Genomic DNA, 20,698 nt, shown 5'->3' on the forward strand with positions numbered 1-20,698 from the left:
TCACCGAGAGAAGGCTTCCTTTCTCGCGCAAATCACCAATACCGGCTTACTCTTTCTCTCTCTCTCTCTCTCTCTCTCTCTCTCTCTCTCTCTCTCTCTCTCTCTTTCTCTCTCTTTACCGCACACCACTTTCTTCTCTTTTTTTACCTTCTTATACTTCATGCACGCTAATTGCACGGTTTTAATACAGTTATTTGGCCGCTCCAAGTTGGTTATTACCCACGAGAGACGTACGATTTTCAACGGTCGGCGTACGCGGCATCGCTCTGAAACGACTCCTGCGTCTTCTACTACTACTTACTCCGAAGACTTAGTTCTCTCTTTTTCACTCCCGAGGCATCATCGTCGTTTTCACGCGCGATGCCATCAGGTTGCCACTTTTCTTAGCAGATTCTAAGATAGCTTTATGAAAGACGAAGTCTTGTTTCTACTGACAAACAGCTGTTCTTATTTAGATATACCTGTTGATGATCGTTTATATAATTTAGTTAGTTCACCGATGCTAAACGTTATAGTATATTAATGAATCATGAAGTTTACATGCAAATTATTCTCTCTCTCTCTCTCTCTTTCTCTTCCCAGATGAACAATAATTCCCCTTCATCTTCCTTTTTTTTTTTCTTTTTTTATTTTTTCTTTTCCTTTCTCCGACCATGAGTTACATCCAATATAATAAATGTAGTTATGGAGGAATATAGTGAGTTACACTTTGAATATCATTTCTATCTTCTTACGATCGATCTCAGTGCCACGGAATTGGAAAGTATTGGTAAGCATGTTGTTGCGAGAGACGATACAAGGACACGAAGACGAGTTGGGAATGAGATTTACCGTTATCCTATCTATTAAACGGGCACGATGCCTAGCGTGTTCGTGGTTATAACTTTGTAGAAAGATAACGAGGGAAGGTGAATGTCTTTTTCGTCGTCAGGATCGTTTACTTATTCGCTTTTGTAAAGAACAACGCGATTCAGAGAAAGTGAAGTATCGAATTTGATCGTTCCATTGGTCACTCCTTGAAGTTTTAAAACTTTAAGAGTCGTTTTCAAATAAAACGTAATGCGTAATTTTAATTTGTAAGATTAAAAGAAAGGAAAATCAAAAAAAAGAAAAAGAAAAAAGGAAAGAAAGAAAAAACAAAAAGAGAGAGAGAGAGAGAGAGAGAAAAAAAATGATACTTCGATTCTTTCATAGGCCCAGTATAGAGTTTATCGACTTATGAGAATTTTACTATGGTTTAAGAACATCCTATCTTGTAATATTCCGAGTTTACTAACGTTCTAGTAATAAGTATAAATTTCGCATTTGTTCCTCGATAAAAACATCTTGCCTCGTCGTTGATTGGAGTACTGAAAGGAGTTTCAAAGAAGTGCCGAAGGATAGGAGGAAAATTGCCAAGGGGTAGATGTTCGCCGAAGCTGGCAAGAAGTTCGTAACGAACCGGTAACGATCCTTAATGATAATACTAGTAATTGATAATGGTATCGAGGGAACGAGGAAAACTTTGAAATCGCCGTAGCGGCACCTAGAAACGATTCCTTCGTGGAATCGAGCAAAACGTTAGAAAAAGAGGTTACGTACTAGACTACCGAGTCTATAACGTGGAGAATGATCGAAACGTATGATTAACATACAATAGATGAAAAGTACGAGAGTTCGTCGTGCTAGAGAGCAAAACCGGTAGGAACGGAGTTCGGTCAAATCGGACATAGTGCATGAGCGAAATAAGATCTTAACCGTATCTCTTTCGACAATGCGCGCGTAAATTTAACGATCCCATACGTTTCTCGCGTGACATAAAAGCTGATGATTTTTAACGACTTGCCACCACCCTATTCGAATATATACCTATATAGATATATGAGTATGTACAACGTGTATATATTTATGTCTATACATAGAAACAATATTCGTTGGTACCGGTCTTTAAGGTAGCCTTTTCGTCGTGCGTCTATATAAAGAGTACGAAGCAAAATGAAATATCTAAAAATAGTTTCTTGTAGGTACCTAGGTACATACGTGTATCTAGATGCCATTGTATACCGATCTAAAATCTATTGTATGTTAAATATGATATATTTTCTCCCTACGGATATATAGTTTTATGTAGTCTAGAGATTATTATCTAGATCCGCGTACTAGTTTCGCGAATGGTTAGTTTATTCCTCGGGAACTAAGAGAATGGATTTACGCGATCGAGAAATAAATGCGAAGATCGAAGAGCAAACGATAGAAAAAGAAAAATTTCTCCGATGTCCTTTCGAAAAAGTCGCCCGTTTCGTCTCTCTCTCTCTCTCTCTCTCTTTCTCTCTCTTTTCGCCCTCTTTCTTTTCCTTTTCTTTCTTTCTTTCTTTCTTTTATTTTTGTTTCTTTTTTTTTTCGGTCACAGGTCCTACTCGTAGCTCGACCACGGCGTATTCATAGCAGCCGCGTTATTTTTCCGCAGACACAAAAAGTCAAAAAAAGAGGGGGAAGGGGCAGAAAGGAAAGAGCACAAAAGCGGCATTGCTGCTTGCCCTACCTCTCGGGAATTAATCGCGGGCGACTTTATGAAGTAGGATTACAACCGCTGAAATTAATTTGCGTAATTGCAAACGGAGCGTGCGTATCTACATAGAACTCTCAACGTTGAGTATATTTTTTTATACTGACGCTCTGGCACTCTCTGCGTGCTTATCTTACGGATTAACGCGTTTTAACGAGACCTAACGTATATTTTTTTGTCATAGATAACTAAAAGAAATCTAAGCGAGAATCTAACCGTTCAGAAGGAAGGTGGTATCAAATCGAAAATTACAATATCCGTTAATTAACGATCCATCTTTTCCTTCTATCCTTTCATTATTATTATCTTTATCATAATTATTATTATTATTATTATTATTATTATTATTATTATTATTATTGTTGTTGTTGTTGTTGTTGTTGTTGTTGTTGTTGTTGTTGTTGTTGTTCTTATTATTATTATTACTATTATTATTATTATTAGAATAGGCGATTATCGTTCGTGCTCGCTCTTATAATCGCCGAGACAATACGTATAATGAACGGAAACACAAGAAGTTCCCGATCTCCGCTTTTTACTTCCAACAATCCTCGAGAAGTCGAGACTCGGCAAACTCCGCACTTGTTCGTCCCCTCGCATTAATTAATTAACGTTCTCTTAATTAAATCGCTCCACGAGACAGCGAAGAGCACGACTGCATTAACTACTTCGTCTCTCTCTCTCTCTCTCTCTCTCCCTCTCTCTCTCTCTCTCCCTCCCTCTCTCTATCTCTCTCTCTTTCTCTTTCTTTCTCTCTCTACTAGTAAGAGTATTTTCAAGTAACCGAACAAGGTTTCATTCGCTTTTCGTTTTTAGACATTCTTATCGTTTTTTGATTCCTTTAGATATTCCCTTCCTTTAAAGAGTAAGCGAAGAGAGTGTCGGAACAGAAAAGCAGAAAGTGAGAAGAAGAAGAAGAAGAAGAAGAAGAAGTAATAGAAGGAAGAGGACGTAGAAGAAGAAGAAATAGAAGAAGAAGAAGACGATAAACTTTTAAAAGAAGAGAAGAGAAGTAAAAGAGCGAGAGCGAGAGAGAAAGAGAGAGAGAGTGAAGTGACGCAAGGCGACGCGACGCAAGGGCATGAATTATTCCTGGCAGGAGCGAGTCAGCGTCCAGAACTGTCCGGGGCCCCTTTCCCACGCCGACTCATAACGCGTTATCAATAATTAATTGCTTTAGCAGAACACAAAAGCGACGCAGCCTCCGTAGTGCTGCATCGGTCGACGCGCCGACGCCAAAAGGAGGAAGGTGCGAGTGAGACTAGATACTTCTATCTTTTCTTTATCTTTCTCTTTCTTTCTTTCTCTCTCTCTCTCCCTCTCTCTCTCTCTCTCTCTCTCTCTCTCTCTCTCTTTCTTTCTCTTTCACTCTTTCTTTACTATACGAGAGCGAGTACGAGACGAGTCCGGTCGAGACATCTCATACAAGATACATTGGACGTACATACGCGACGTCACGCACGCGCGCAAACGCACGTTCCATCTCTCTCTTTCTCTCTCATCGATGGAGCTACGGATCCAAAGGAGATACCTATGTATGTCGTTCGTACCTATTCGAGGAAGATCGGCTTCGCGGAAATTCACGATACCTTTTTCTCGAACCTCCACGAGAGTAAGTATTGGGGATACTCCTCGTCTCGTACGATCGATGATACTCTTCGAGGAAACCCATCTCGAAATGTTTTTCTCTGTTAGCAAAGGATAGATACGTTCAGTAGTGAAAGGATATTTTCTCTGGACGTCTTTCATCGATGATATGTGGGCGGAATTAAGCCGACCTTTGACATTTTCAATTTCAATCGTCAATTTTTAATTCCGACTTCCTTCTTTACACCAACACACATCAACACACACACACACACACACACACACACACATACACACATACATATGTATATGTGAAACTGTGGATGACTATTCAGTTATACGTATGAATGTCGAAGGAAAATGGAGTTTTTTTTCTCTTTTCTTTTCTTTTCTTTTCTTTTTTCCCCGAAGGACACCACGCACGAAACTAATTATTATACTTATGTACATGCATACGTAAATACGTATCTCTACTTATGGTACATACATACGTACAGTAAAAGTAAGTGTACGGATCTTACGCCGTTAGACGACTTTTCCTCGGTGCGTTTATCTCTCACGCTTAAAACGATGCCGCGGCGTATATTTATATGCACCGCGCCGATGTGTATATTTATATATGCAGGAGTCCCGGTCGGTTCCAAGAAGGAGATCGTTTCGCGCGAAAACCTTTGTACAACGGCACGGGTTATATTCCTAGTGAACACGTTTAAACATTTTGGGAATAGCTCGATCATCGATAATGGATATTCGTTAGAAACTTGACAAAATTTTATCTGGATGAAGAAAGAAAAAGAAAAAAAAAAAAAGTAAAAAAAGAATAAAAGAAAATGATCGAGCACGAACGAGAATAGATTTGTTCAGATTTTACCTACCTCCTTTACTCCATCTTAATAATATTTCAAGTTAGTTTGATTTTCCAATGATATTTACGACCACAGACATAGATAGTTCTACGTCTCTCGATAATTCCAAGGAACGATAGCCGTTCCTTTTCCGTCAATGGCGATTTTCTCCTTTCGTAGCTCTACGATCGACGACGGTGTGGTGTAGCAAGCGACCGGTCTAGACTCGCTTCGATTCCTCGAGACTTTCATAGCCCTTTCAACGATCGCGCATAAAGTACGAGTTGCTGTCATCCAGAAGACCGTATTGCGTTGACTTTCAAAGAAGAAATAACGTCATATCGGTAAATTCTTACTTCTTCGTGTGGAGTCGATGGGATGCTACGACGGGAATTAAAAATAATAAAAAGAGTAACAGGACAGCTTCCTTTCTCTCTCTCTCTCTCTCTCTCTCTCTCTCTCTCTCTCTCTCTCTCTCTCTCTCTCGTATTCTCCGAATCGATGGCAGATCGCTCGATGGCGCAATAACCGTGAAACGGTAGAGGCAAGCTAGCGATTACCACGAAATTGCTTGCAAATATTTAATATCGCCCTGAGAGCCAGAGGATACAGAGGTAAAAGCAAGCGGCGCTTCACCGAAAATCGGAGGACGATCTCGAACGAGCTCGCGAAACGAGATTCGGTGACAGGATCGACGTGTCCGCGTGTTCCTCGTGTACGCGATCACGAAAGAGCCACGCACACGTCCCTTCGCCGTAATCATCGATGATTGCCCTTTATTACGGCAAAGGTCCAAGCACGCCCCGGAATCCGGTTGACTTGGTCGCCTCGATCAACGATTTCGTCCTGGTCCATAAACGTTGTATCTGCTACAATGTTACAATGTTCCATCATCAAAAATCGTCCGAGAACATGCAAAACTCTCGTTACTCGTCAACTTTTTTTTTTTAAACCTATAGCAATTATTTGGAATTATTTATTCGTATTCGAGGGATTGGCGAGATCATTCAAAAAATTTCCAATTTTCAAATTCAATAGTAAGTACCGCGAATACTGCGAGAATCTTACTGTTATTATAGATCTATTAAAAGTTCCTTTGTTTTTTTTCTTCTTTCTTTTTTCTTTTTCTTTTGTTTTTGTTTATTCGTAAACTTCGCGCAATTTTTCCTAAAAGATCCTATCTCTTTTCTGATAATTCTTTAATTGGCCACTTAAATCTAGGATCACGTTTATCTATTTTAATATTTAAAAATAATACGATAAATATATAAAAAATATTATGACCTCGTAATTGACACTGTTCTCTGATATGAATTAAAGGATAATGTAAACGGGAAGGGTGGGGGATTGGGGTAAAGAGGGAAGAGGAGAAATGGAAGAAACAATAATTGCTCCTCATTGTTCATTTCTAATCGTATTTTTAAAGAGAAAAATAAAAATCGCTGATGTCTATGATAGAGTCCAAAGGCTTTTCTAGGTTCGAGCCGTAAACGGAAACGTAGCATTATTTACGAAGCAAGAGTAGTCGTTTAGCACGTCCATTCTTGCTTCCTGCAGTTACACTCTCGCTCGAACTTGTTCGTTCGTAATATAAACGCGCCACTCGTGCGAGTAAGGACGCGCGTCCAGGCGCGACCGATTAGTCCCGCATAGTCGCACCTAACTTAAAAGGCTTACTTAAAACGGGCCAAAAGTTACGAAATCATTGAGTCGAAGTCATAAATTTCGAATAGTTCTTATTTACTTTTTATCGTTTTAAAATGTCAAAATATCAATTAACTATATCAACTAATCGACCAAATTTCGATTTCTCTTTCTAAATTGTTTGACTATTGCTCGAGAATTTTCACGGATGTGATCGATGGATCGAATCTCGAACGTTCCAATATAGCGATGAATTAATTAACATGGACGTTCAATTAATATAATTTATTGAACGGTACGATCATAGATAAGCTTAATCAATGTAGAAAATGAGATCGCATGTACGTTTCTAATTCATTAATTATTAATAAACGAATATAGAGCATGTATGATTTTGGTTTTGATAAAAAAAAGAGAAAGAGAAAGAAAAAGAAAAAAAAAAGACAAAAACAAGAAAAAAGAAAAGAGAAAAGAGAAATGAGAAATGATGAAATTAAGCTTAATAAGAATGTTGAGTGCAACGTTACTCCGACATGACGAGGTTTCGATCAGCGTAACGTTTGAATAAGAAGATAAAGCTGTACGACGATAAGATCGAACGGACGATTCATGCGAAGAATCAACTGTTATATCGTTAACGATTCGTCCCAACAATTCGTCCTAGCGATTCGCAAATAAGTTTGCATTTGCATAGACGAGTACCAATGATAACGGAGTCAAAGTTAGCACGACATTGAATACACGTCACATTCGTATCCATTAATGCGTCATCTTGTAACTTTTTCGATAATATAAATGATTATTTTCAAGTCGTCGAAAGTAATCGATAATACAATTATTCAGATTGTGTTCGTTAAACGAAATTGAAAAGATGATCGATTTAGGATCGCTTCGTCGTTTTAATTTGATTAATTATATATACGACGATAATGATGACGACGACAGAATCGATTGAACTACTTGATTCGAATATTTTTCAAAGAATTCAATCGATAGAAATTTATTTATATAAATATATATATATATATATATATATATATATATATATATATATATTCGAAACCGTTCAATGAATAATATCTAAAACGAACCATTATGAATTCACCTACGTTCGAGCTCGTACGATATCGCCGTTCTTCTGCAATACAACGAGCAACTATAGGGATATTTGTAAGGGAAGTTTCATTATGAGAAAAATACTTGGAAGATTCTTTATCGGTATCATCAAAGAGGCGAATCGCCGTGCAGTTGTTTGATATCGAGTGCAATAAATCCGTGACTCGTGCTTTTGCAACGAACACAAAGCGGAATCGCGGAGTACTAATACATAGTTATCTGGTTTGAATAGAAGAGGAAAAGAGAGGAGAGTTGAAAGAGAGAGAGAGAGAGAGAGAGAGAGAAAGAGAAGGAGAGAGCTCTAGCTTCGGTGCCGAATTACGGCAACGATATCACGGCAGTTGGACGAAAACGGCCTGGATGGTTGCCAGCCGGTCCATCTGTGCAATGTTGCACTTATTGCGAGGACGACATCGAAAAATGTTACGATTCCGGGTACGCGTCCAAATTCGTGGCGTATCCTCGATTCTTCTTCCCCCTCTAACTGACCCTATCTCTCTCTCTCTCTCTCTCTCTCTCTCTCTCTCTCTCTCTTTCTTGCTCTTTCTCTTTCTCTCTCTCTCTCTCTCTTAGGCTCATCAGATCTCTTTTCTCGTATCTCCTCTTGGAATTCGGTTACAAGCACGTCGAATTCCATGTCACAAACGTGCTCTTTCTCGCACAAACTGAGACTGCTTGATCGAGGAGAGAAATACTTGAAATAAAGGAGGCGCTAAGCGTTCCAGAAATAAAGTAAGGATCTACGGATCTACTACGTCCGGTTACTTGGGGATCTTCTTGCGATACATTCTCTTAGATACTTGTATATATACTTGTATATATATATATATTCAAATGTTTATATGGTATAATACCTTTCTAACGGACAAACGTATGTATCTCTCTTTGGTATAATTCTCAAGTAGGAGTCATCTTTCCTCCTCTGTTACTCGTCAACTCGAATGATTTCTTACCGGCATTTTAAAGCCCTTCAAAATCTCTTCGAAGTACCGAAATAACGGGGCGGATAAATTACGAAACGTAGACGCTTTATATCCGTGCCAGTTCTAGCCATCGTCGTTAAATTATGTCGCGCCTTCTACGCGTTGCGATCTACATACGTTTTATTTGAAATCTCATCTTCCTCTCGTATTTATTTCTCTTGCTCCTGTGTCCCATCTTTATTTATATTATTAGAATTATATAACGATTATATCGTGTAAAAAAAAAAAAAAAAAAGAACAAAAAGAAAAAAGAAGAAAAAGAAACACAAGAAAAAGAGTTTCATATAAAATAAAAGAGATGTCTTCTGTATTGTAAAAAAAAAAAAAAAAAAAAGAGAAAAAAAAAAAAGAAAAACAAGAAAGAAGTAAAAAAAATAAGGAGAAAAGAACAAAAAAAAAGAAAAAAGAGAAAAAAGAAAAAGAGAATGAAAATAAAATGAAAGTAAAAGAAAGAAAAAAAACAAAAGAAAGAAATGAAAAGTATTGGAAGTATTAATGGAGATAGAAAAGAAAGAACCGGAAAAAACGATCCCGATCGGCTTTATCGATCGATCGGTAGAAGGCAAGGATCCGATACGGTGGCAGAAGCTTCGCTAACGAAAGAGTGGTACGAGTGTTTCTGGAGGCTGTGGAAGCAAGAAAGTGGAGAAGGACGAGAAGAGTTGAAAGAAAGAGAGAAGGAGAAAGAGAGAAAGATAGATAGAGAAAGAGAGAAAGAGAGAGAGAGAGAGAGAGAGAGAGAGAGAGAGAGAGAGAGAGAGAGAGAGAGAGACGAACGGAGAGGCATGCCTGGCCCGCCTTCTACTCGCTACTCTCCACAGCCAGGTTCAACGACACGCCTCGCCTTCTTCGTAGTAAACAACCTGGCGTAGACTCTCTCGTTGCCTTCTATCGCGGGTACCAGTGGTTCTCCCTTCTTCATACTTCCTTCCTTCTTCGATCTTACATAGATCGATTGAAATTTATTACAAGAAATTATAACGAACCAGTGAAAAGAAAAACATTTATGTTAATTGTTCCCAATTCTTTTTTCTTTTTCTGTTTCTTTTTTTTTTCTTCCTTTCTTTCTTTCTTTTTTATTATCTTACCAAGAATCATTAATATGATTAAAAGTCGAAAGTGACATATATATATATATATATATATATATATTTACATATTTATTTATTTATTTATTTACATATTTATTTATTTATTTATTTATTTATTTATTTATTTATTTATTTATTTATTTATTTATTTATTTATTTATTTTGTTTTTTTCTTATTCAACGAAGTTCACAGAAAGATAATCGATTGATTCTCTAAAAGAAGATTTTAACTTTCTAATAAAGCACGTTTATATAGTGAAATTACAAATGGTATAGGATTAGAAATTCGTTTCGGCGTTTAGACGCTTCTACGGTCCTTCTTGGCGAAGTTGTCCCCGTGGGAATCACCGCTCGCTCGCACGACACTTTTTCTTATACTTATTCTTCTCGCCGCCCTATGACTTCTCGCTCGTGGTTTACAGTGGTTCTCACCCAATATCTTCCCAAATATAATACTTCAAGTTTATGATTGATAGAAAGAGAGAGAGAGAGAGAGAGAGAGGAAAGAATGAAAAGAAAGATTTCTTCTAAATTTGATTTTTCTTCGACATTAAAGGCTAATATAGTTATGATAAGATAAGAGAAATTAAAATGAAACGTAATTTACACCTGTAATAAATGATCTTTTAATCTATTTACAATCATAAATACATAAATATGCATATTATACAATGAAAAAGAGGAAAAATATTTATCGATGGATCATATCCAAAGTAATTCTCGGTATATCAGAGAAAAAAAAAAGACCATCGTTAATGACTATATAAGATATTACTCGTCTCCTTAGCATAATACGCAAACACAGTTGCACCGATCTCGTTCCACGCTAATGGCACTCTTGCCTTAATCGTTCACTGACCACGTCGTTATATAGAAACGAGTCAGCCGTTATCACGGATTGCTTTCGAGTTCCTTGTCATTACCGACTATGTTACAGCACTTTACATTTTTTTTTCTTTTTTTTTTTTTTTTTTTTTTTTCATTTGAATCTTTTAAGATATATTATGAGAAAAATAATATACGTAAATATATCAAATCGATAATCATAATCCATGTTTTCCTTTTATTAAATAATTTCATTGACGAAGTTAAATGATATAGTCACGATTTAACAGGCAAGACGATCTTTATCTCGATCGGGATTGAGGATTATCCTGAGCAAATGGAACTTAGTCGTAGATGAAAAGGAGGGAAGCTAAGTATCATATTAAAAGTATGGTCAATCATAACGACTAAATTGCGTACTTCCAGTGCGTATGCACTTTCACGTCCTTCTCATTTTACTTTTACGATAATATTTCTTTCTGTCCCTCCACCCTCCCTCCCCCTACCCCCTCCCCCCGCCTCATTTAATAATAACTCTAGCATTTTTATATTTGATAATTTTTTACGTCGTTAAATAATAAAGAAAAAGTTAGTCTGGTAAGAATATAAAGGATAGAAGATTCGTACCATCTTATCAGATCGATCAGACCGTAGCCAAGGAAAATCGTTGTTATTGCCAAGTAGACATTGTGACACTAATAATTGCACTTTTTCTCAGGAAACGAGTCGTACGAACGATTGTCACGGCACAAAAGCGGGGTTTCTAACAAAGTCAGGAAGAGAAATAGTCAGAAAGAAAGAGAAGGATTGAGAGAGATAGAGATAGAGATAGAGAGAGAGAGAGAGAGAGAGAGAGAGAGAGAAGTAACTCGTACAATTCTGAAAGTCGATTGTGCGAACTTAATTAGAATTTATGAAGAGCACGAGCCGCTAGCTCGCAAGCATGGCTGACGGTCGCGCCTGTATAAACACACAGTTATATCGTTTATGCAGAGATGCGACGTACCGCGGGGCACAATTAATATAAATGATGGATTATTGCTCTCTCGACGACGCCGGATGCGTAAAACGTGCCTCGTTCCGCACGAATCTACGCGACTGCGATATTCGACAATGTATTTTCGGTTCGACATCGGGTCTCTCTTCTATCTTTTCTTTTCTTTTCTTTTCTTTTTCTTTTTTTTCTTTTTTCTTTTCTTTTTTTCTCTTTTTTTTTCTCTTTTCTTTTCCTTTGTTTTTTCTATATTTTCCTTTTCTATTTTTTAGATTTTTACAAAACGAAAAACCTTCATTTGTATTCAAGATTAATACAATCGTTTTGAAATATTTTCAAAACATTTAATATATTAATATGTAAATTAATAATAGATTTAATTAGATCAAAATGAGATATTTTTCTGTGATCAATCCCATCGTTATTATTTGATTTGTTTTTCATAGAGAGAGAGAGAGAGAGAGAGAGAGAGAGAGAGAGAGAGAGAGAGAGAGAGAGAGAGAGAGAGAGAGAGAGAGAGAGAGAGAGAACAAAATAGGTACTTATAATCGACAATAAAACTAAACACAATACGAAGATGAAGGGTCGAGAGAGCGCAAAATCGATAGGACTGTTTCTCTCGTACTTTGGTTCCTTTCATTCGCCACATGTCGGGACAGGGCAATGCGCGACATGAGACAGGGAACAATGCTCCCGCCATTTCGACGATCTCTTCTCCTAGAGCGCATTCGCGAGATGAAATCAAGAAAGACTGAGGCTAAAAGAAAAACACAAAAAGAGAGAGAGGGAAAGAGAGAGAGAGAGAGAGAGAGGGAGAAAAAAATATTCAAAGGGGGTCGCATAGGGAGAAACAAAAATTTACGCGGACCGTTTACATCGACAGTTTGCATGCGGACAGCACGGATAGACCTTTTCTCTCTCTCTCTCTCTCTCTCTCTCTCTCACTCTCTCTTTTTTTCTTCATTTTTTGTTTCTTCTCTTTACTTTTTTCCATCTCTACTCTAGAAGAGGAAGGGTTGTCGTGAAGGCAGAAAGGGGGCAGAAGTGTGTTCCTGGTCGTGATTCCACGCTCTCCTCCCTCGTTCGTCCACCCTCGAAAAGGGCTAACCCTACAAGCCGATAACTTGGACTGAATTGAAAATAATAAGAGAGCGGCAAAAAGGAAACAGAAAAAAAAGAAAAAGGAAAAAAAAACAGAGAAAGAAAAAAGAGAGAGAGGAAAAAAGAAAAAGAAAAAAGAAAGGAAAGGCCCGCAAAAAAAAAATTGTGCCGCAGTTAATCCGACGCGCTCGCGCCCGTGATATGCAGATTTTACGATGAATCTTTTTTACGTCTCCCGTTCGTCCCTATCCTCTTCCTTCCCACTTTTTTTGTTTGTTTCTTTTTTTTTTTTTTTTTTCTTTCCTTTCACCCTTCTTTTCTCTTTTTCATTCGTCCCACCGACCTCCTTTTCTTTCTTTTCTTTTTTTTTCTCTCGACTTTTTCTTGCTTTCCTTTTCTTTTGAACTTTTTTTTCCTCCTTTATTATTTCTTTCTCTCTTTCTTTTTTCTTTTTTCTTTCTTTTTTTTTTTTTTTTCTTTTTTTGTCTTTCTACTACTACGAACTATCGGCATTGTAAATCTCGATCTTTTCTCACTGGAGAAATCATTTTCCTTGACGGGAACCTTTTCACAAGCTATAATAATATACCTACGGACATTGGACGTTTCATTAGTCATTATTACCAACGCCAAGGTCCGCAGGCTGGGATATTCGATAACATTATATTAAAATATCCTTCGGGCTTCTCCGTCTCTTCTATTCTCTTCTTTTTTCTTCATTAGTTTCTAAATATCATACGCGTCATTGCGTGGCTTAACTCGCTTAAGAATTATTATTCGCGTAAGATTTTTACGATCGCCGGGACTATTCGTTTACGATCGTTGTGGGAGGAACTATCAATGATTATTAGCATTTTCCTTTTGCATCTTTCAATACATCCAATAACTAATCTGTTAAAATGACAATTATTAGATATTGTATGACTTTTAGAAAAAGAAAAAAAAAAAAAAAAAAAGAAGAAGAAAGGAAAAAAAGAAAAAGAAAAAAAAAAGAAAACGAAGAAAAAGAAACGAAATAATTCGCGAAAGAGAATTACGAATGAATGTAAGAACTTATTACGTACGTTAAACGATATAAATAAAATTCGTTAACGCTAATGAACGTATTTAATCATAATTTCTTATTTTTTCCTTTTTTCGTTCTTCTACTTTTTTCTTTTTTTCTTTTCTTTTTTTCTTTTTTCTTTTTTTCACGATTATTACCCTCTTTATCTGAAGACGAAATTGAAAGATAGGAAGAAAAATGCAGTTGCTTTTTACATGAGGATCGAAGAGGCAGACACGAAAAAAAGAGAAGAACGTCGTCGAACGAAAGAACGAATGACCGGCCAACTCGATTCTGAACTGGCCGCGCTCGCGCGCGCTCACATATACAAGTGAAAAAGACAGAGCCTTCACTTCGTCTGCATTCTGTCGCTTCTTTCGGATCGGCAGACGTCAGGGCTCGTGAAAGCTGTCATTGTGCTGGCTCATCTCGCGGCCTATGCTGGTCTTGAGCTTTGTCTCTCTCTCTCTCTCCCTCTCTCTCTCTCGTGCGTGTGTGTGCCTGCGTACGTTTCCTTATACTATTACACACGTATATATATATATATATATATACCTGTGTGTGTATGTGCATATATATATATGTATATGTATATGTATATGTATGTATGTACGTGCTTTGAGTAGAGTAGGTGCGCGAGGCATCTCTCCTTCGAGAGAGCAGCGGTCCCGGCACACCGAGTTTTTTGCTCCAGAAATACGGACCCTGCAGTCAGTCACGGGCAAGCCGTGTATATCCACGTTCACAGCTGTCTCGGCCATCCCGTTCCGTCCTTTTCATCCCGTTCAAACAATAACAACCATTGTCTGTTTACTTATATAACCCCCGGACCATGCCTCGAATTAAATTCCCTTCGTTCATTCGTTCCTTCGTTTGTACGTTCGTTTCTTCCTTCTCTCTTTCTCTCTCTCTCTCTCTCTCTCTCTTTCTCTTTCTCTCTCTCTTTCTCTGTCTATTTCTCTCTCGTACTTTTACTCTTACTCTCTTACTCTTACTCTTACTCTTACTCTTACTATTACTATTATTCTTACTCTCTTTCTTTTTTCTCATGATCTATGCATTCTATACATTTCATTTTATCTCATATAATTCCTATATATACATTATCTGTTAATAAATTTATACCTCAAGTCTTTACTTGCAACTTATTTTATAATTATTTTATCAATCTTTTTTATCGACTAATATTAGTTATTACGTATTCACATCTGATCGTTATAAGTATACTAATTTTTTCCATACAGCACGTAGACTCGAAGAAATGTAATATTCGCCGTAAATAAACGGCCCAGCTCCTCTTCTTCTTCTTCTTCTTCTTCTTCTTCTTCTTCTTCTTCTTCTTCTTCTTTACATAATCATGCGCGTTAATTGTGAGCTTAGCCGTTTTGGAATTCCACGAGTCTTCTTCTTCTTCTCCTTTTTTTTCTTTCTGTTCTTTTTTTTTTTCTTTTTTCTCCTTTTAGTAAAAAATTATAATCAGATGCTAATGTCGGTTCGGTCGGTTTTTCTTCTCGACTTCGATCCTACTTTTTTTTTTTTCTTTTCTTTTCTTATTTTTTTTTTCTTTTTCTTCTTCTTCTTCTTTTAACAGCGTAACCGAGAACGCGAAGACGCTTACGCGGAAAGGATTCTAGATGAATCATGAGAGTGGAATTTGGAAGGTTCCAATAACGACCTTCGATTATGTCTGCCTGAAGAAATAATATTTGGTGAAGGGATTCAAACACGTTTAGGTTTGGTTTTTGAATCGTTTCTCTCTCTCTCTCTCTCTCCTTCTCTGACAGATCTGTTCCTTTATTATCAATAAAAAAAAAAAAAGAAAAAAAAGGGAAGAATGATATTTTCTCTTTCCAAGTTAACCTTCACTAAGGACATTCCTATTTCGAACTATTACTATACATAGAAACGATTTTCACGAGCTTATACGTGAAGCAGGCATGAAAAAGAAAAAAAAAGAAAAAACTGTATTAAGATAAACGATCTGTAGCGCGATAAAAAAATGAGTCCTAGGGTCGCACGGCAAAGGAAGGGTGCCAGCAATATTTCGAACAGAGCAACGCTATCCGTTTATTAATCCACTCGCTGGAAACCCGATGTTTTCATCGTGTTCGTCGGAGTGGGTCGTCGTTCGCGGTACCAGTGGATCTCAACTTGCTATTCTCAGAAAGGAGATATCAATTTGATCAATGAAAAGAGAACGAACGTTTTACAGTAGAATCTTCCCGTTGATGATTGATCGATAATAATGAATAAGAGAAAAGAAAAAGATGAAAATATGTATTGACAAGTAAACGTATGTATTTATAAAACGACCGAGCAAATCTATTCAAAGTATAACTTCTTTCTCTCTTCTCATTCGTGTTTACGTTTTATATGACGACACTCGATAACTGTAGAGAGTCTTACGGTCCCCTTATCTCATAGTTTACTTTTTCTTTTTCTATTTTTCTTTCTTTTTTTTTTTTCGTACGACAGAATCAATTCTGTCTTAAGGTGTCTTACTATCGTCACCATTTAGCACGCACGATCGCATCCCGATTTGTTCGAAGTACTCGACGACGATGGCAATTCGATTGGAAGCAATTTCAATTTCGTTCGTAAGAATTTTAACGTTTCAAGTAGTAAAGGAGAGATTGAAAAAAGAAGAAAAAAAAACAAAAAAAAAGAGAAAGAAAAAAAGGAAAGATGAAGAAACGAATTGCGTCGACAACAGACAGCATCGACATCGACGTCGACGTCGACGTCGACGACGGACGACAGGACCCCAGGCAGCAACGACAGCGGCAGCAATTCTCCTCTCCTGAAGGGTCCTCGTCTACGGATCTCGGAAGGCAAGGCACCCTTGAGCACGGTTCCCTTCTTTTTTTTTTCTCTTTCTTCTTCTTCTTCTTTCTCCTCCTCCTCTTCCTCCTCCTTCTTCTCTTCTTTTTCTTTTTCTTTCTTCTACTTCTTCTTCTACGCTTCCGTAGACCCCTTGTCTCCATAGCGTCTACGTTTCACGTAGAGCACGCCAAGGCAGGCCCCTTTAAGCATATAAATTATTAGAGCCGCTTCAAGGACCACTTGGAATCCGCCATTGTTGCACGCGCCGTGTACGCGCGCTCGCGCACACACCTAGGTACCTACGGAAGACGACGTGTTCTACGCTTTAAAGACGAACAAGACTAATCCCAAGAAGGCACTCGAAGACGCTCTTCTCCAGGATCTTTTGCTACCTCTTTTACCTTATCTCCGTCTTCGTCGTCGTCGTCGTCGTCGTCGTCGTCGTCGTCGTCGTCTTCTTCGTCCTCCTCTTCCACCTCCCTCTCCTCCTTTCAATTCTTTTTTTCTCTTCTCTCGGAATACTTTATATATTTTCTTTTTATTCTTATTCATTCTAATCGATACTCTCAAGCTCGAAATGGTTCCATTATCCTTGACACGTCGCCACACCTTAAAGCGTTTATCATAATGCAGGCCGTTATTATTTTACGCATAATTATCAATGAATAGATTCTTCAACTAGATCCGATCGCATTTTGCTACCAGTGTAAGTAAGCTTCGTAATCCGTGATGTAGATCGCGTGAAGTAATTTAAATGGTCTGTCGGTTTTGATCGTTCTGGATCGAGAAACTCGAAGTCATCGCGTTCAGGTGCCAATTAACTTGAAAATCAATTATGTTCATCGTTTGAAGGATCAGAGATTTACAGACGGTGACTGTATCAAGCTTACAGCTCACAACGATCTCCGTTATTAACGATGTCGGAAAACGATAATTAATTGAAATGAAGTACCTTATCATTCACCTGTATTATTTGGGTAGTTGTTAGCCGATATCGTTGTCATATCGCATAAATATCGATACCAATGTCGTAGCTGTGAAATGTGAATACCACATTCTCTGTCTCTTTCTCTCCCTCCCTCTCTCTCTCTCTCTCTCTCTCTCTCTCTCTCTCTCTCTGTTTCTCTTTCTCTTTGCTCCTCTCTGGTTGAAGGAACAGCAATTAATTGAAGGAGGCTGCAGAAATTGCGGGCGTCTTTGAAGTGGCGAACACCTTAAGCTGTATCCACTGATGTTATCCTTACGGTTGGTTTAACACGGAACAGGTTCGCCTTTGTGAACGACCGAAATTTCCAAACATTTTATCTCTACCTTCGTAATGTGTTAAAAAACGTTAAGTTTATGAATTCGTCCGGTTAAATTTTCACGTAACGCGATGCTCCCCCGATAATATGTATATGCTTGTTAGAAAGAATAATGCTAAGTAAGATCGTCTCGAATAATTAACCCGATGTTGTTATCTATGTAAATTCGTCGGTGATCGTGACCCAAGAACCATTTTCGTTAGCTACCATTATTAATTGCATAGAAGAATTTTAATTAGCGAATAGCACGAACCACGGATTAATTTAAACTCTAGCCATAACGAGTGGACCATGTCCGAGAAATAAAGAGGTATAGTTCTCGACTAATTAAGCAAACTATTTATTTACGATTATCTCGATTCTAAGAAATGTCGTTAGAAGCGGGGAGAGTAAGAGAGGAGAAAAAAAAAAGGAGGAAAAGTATAAGGAATACTCGGGGAATGAAACGGGCTCGCCCTCTACGACATAATCGTGTCTCCTTCTACCAACCTCCATCCTAATTAATAGCTTCGAAGACGACCGTAATAATAGATTCACCACGCTGAAAGATATCCGACACGCGTAACTACTCGCTGGAGAAACAAACTCGACGTCTTTCGCTTTTCTTTACCCTTCTTTCTTCCTCTTTCTCTTTTTCTTCTTCTTCTTCTTCTTCTTTTTTGTTTCTCTTTTGATTTATTTATTTGTTTTTTTTTTTTCTTTCTTTTTCCTTTTTTTTCTCTCGTTTCTTCCTTTTGGAAAAGAATAGTCTCGATTGACGATGAGGAAGTGATGCGTTTTTAATGAACGACCAAGGCGAACTTTTGACTCGTGCGACTAAACGGAATGCAACGTCATCGACACGATTACCGGCTATCCCACGCTGAAGCTCGAGGTTTCCTTAACGATCGAGAACATTAAAGGCGACCTTCGCGTGCTCCACGTCTTCGAGTTTTGCTTCTGTCGAACGAGCAGTCTATCATTCGCCCTTCCGACTGAATTATGGTGCCAGAAAGTAAGAAGAGATCAAAGTATCGACGGCAACGTTCATTTCTGTTTATCGTATATCCGAAAGATATCAATTATTTAAACAATGATACACGAACGAAAGATAAATTATTTTTATCTTCGATATCTAAAAATAAAATGATTCTCTGCTTTTATCTTTGTACGTACTGTAGATGCACGTTAAAAAAGAAAATGACATCCGCTTGAGATATGTTATATTCGATATTAAAACATGATCGGTAGATATTCGATTCGTTCGATCGACTCTTCTTTATTTTCGTAAAAAAAAAGGTTACTGACCACTTTATTTCCGTGAAAAAAAAAAGAAAAAAAAAAAAAAAAAAAAAAAAAATAACCGATCGATCGAAATCTCTCAATAATCCATATTTATACGTTTAGAATCGAACGTATGTATTTTAGTCGACGTATCGATTAAGAGATCCGATATCAATTCCGGTTCGATCATTATCGATTCATGAAATAACGAAGAATAGTTTTATACGAAATGTTCCAAGTCATTTGCTATAATAATGCTTTAAAATCGTCGAAGAATAAAATTGAAGCACATGGAGAAGGATAAATTACAATGATTATATAAGCGTAAGAGAGAATATTCCTTTTACCGATTAGATCGCTCGGATCGACGACACTGATATTGCGATATCTTCAACATCTTTTCTTCTACCAAATAAAAGTTTACAAAGAAAGAAGATTTCGAACGATCTACAGGCGGAAGACGAAGATACATAGATACATATATAAGCCACGACATCCTTGATCTCGATGCGGCCGAACCAACGATGTAACGTGCACGCGCATGATCATGCAATCTCTCGAAGATCGAGGCGATCGAGCGACACTTTTCAAAACCCGATGAAATTGGCCGTAATTGCGCGAAAGGGAGCAGGTGATACGTAGAAAAGGGGGACACGGCGCGTCCAATTTGTGCTTGCATCTGCCTAACGACAGCCGGCGTTGACGAAATGTAAATTGAGCGGCTTCGAGAGGAAAGAAAAGAAGAGAGAGAGAGAGAGAGAGAGAGAGAGAGTGTGTGTGTGTGTGAGAGAAAGAAGAAGAAAACGAAAGAGGGCCTCCCTCCTCTTCGAGGTTACCTCGCACGATTCTTCTTTTTCGTCGAAAGGATCTATCGATCGTCGAACTATTATTACGTCTTACCGATAATATAATACAATATTTTTCTTCTTATCTATTTATTTATTTGTTTTTATTTGTATCTTTCTTATTTTTTGTTTTTTTTTTTTGTTTTTCTTTTTGTTTTTTTTTCTTTCGAAAATTGGAACTCTTGGAAGACATTATTATAATTCTCATTTAACTCGTTTACGTTTTCTTTATATAATGTATGTAAAAAGAAAAGGTAAGGAACGTATAACGATATCGTATCTCAATTTCTAAATATTTGAAAATATGAGGTTCTCTCCTTGTAACGCGATATCGTGTAATACTTGTTTTACGATAGGAAAGGATTCGGTGTCGAATAACGACCATAACACGTAGTAACGATCGCTTAGAAAGGGAACCGTGTATCAATTTGTCAGAACTAGAGAGATTTCTTGTACGACCATTTCTTTTCTAGTAACTTACACGGACGAGTCGGTGATACGTCGTGACGTGACGCGAAGGTTCTCTCGCAAGTAGCAAGTAGAATGAAAAGTAAAGAAATAGAAATAAAGAGAAAGAGAACACGTACTGACATAAGAGAACAGTGAGTGATAAGTTTTGAGGCAATCGCGAGTGCAACCGCGATGGCCGAGTTTTAACGAAAGAAGGAGAATGTCCTTGCCGACTAC

General features: G+C 37.7%; 1 protein-coding gene across 5 annotated transcripts in view; it reads left to right on the plus strand.

Moving 5' to 3' along the window:
- The window catches only part of LOC124426408 (UPF0489 protein C5orf22 homolog), a 445,446-nt gene that overhangs the window by 202,772 nt on the left and 221,976 nt on the right, over positions 1 to 20,698 (plus strand). The gene's annotated exons all lie outside the window — the stretch shown is intronic.

The sequence above is a fragment of the Vespa crabro genome, chromosome 1 (assembly GCF_910589235.1).
Source record: "Vespa crabro chromosome 1, iyVesCrab1.2, whole genome shotgun sequence".
Classification (NCBI taxonomy): Eukaryota; Metazoa; Arthropoda; class Insecta; order Hymenoptera; family Vespidae; genus Vespa; species Vespa crabro.